The following is an 839-nucleotide window of genomic DNA, read 5'->3' on the forward strand; positions in this document are numbered from 1 at the left end:
CCATATCTCATCTTCTCTGGTCTGGAATAAACCAACAAAGCCCAGAAGATAATATATGAGCAAGAAGCAAAATTAGAACATTTTTGTAGTCATTTATTTTATGATGATAATTAACCATAGTAGCAATAAAAAATAATGGGTAAAGCATAGTTGGCATCTTTATAAAAAAAAAATTTCCATGGGTTAATTCACTCTGCTAAGTCTCTGCAGTATTCTAATTTTTTTAAGCCTGAATGCAGGGCTCAAACTCAGGACCCTGAGATCAAGACCTGAGCTAAGACCAAGAGTCAGATGCTTAACAACAGAGCAACACAGGTACCCCTAAATATGCTATTAATTTACATGTTATAAATAAAGAAACTAAGGGGGCAAATAGTTTCCCCACAGTTACATCACTTTAACTGCTGGGGCAGGTTTTAAACTCAGGCATGTTGATTCAAAAGACAAAGTCCAAGTAATAGATAAAATGTGGTCATGTGATTGTTTTATCACTGACAAATTTACAAATAGACATTGGAAGATGGTGAAGAAATCTTAAGACATTACAGATTAGCTACCATTAGATCCTTGGGGAAGGTGGAATGTCTCTGAGAATGGGAAGTCTAGGCCATAATTACTTGCCATATTAAGACAAATGTCGCCTATGATTATATCTTAAAAATTCCTGATTTATTCCATCACTCAGGGTTTGGTAGGAGATTGGTGTGTGAATAAACTTTATCTCCAGAATAAAAAACAAATTCAAAAGTTATAAAGAAGATATTTTGTTTATAAACATTTTAAACCTTCTTAATCTTTGGTTGTTTGTTTTTAGGATAGACATTTCCATATATTTTCCT

This window comes from Mirounga leonina, unplaced genomic scaffold (assembly GCF_011800145.1).
Source record: "Mirounga leonina isolate KUSES-001 unplaced genomic scaffold, KU_Mleo_1.0 Mir_368, whole genome shotgun sequence".
Lineage (NCBI taxonomy): Eukaryota > Metazoa > Chordata > Mammalia > Carnivora > Phocidae > Mirounga > Mirounga leonina.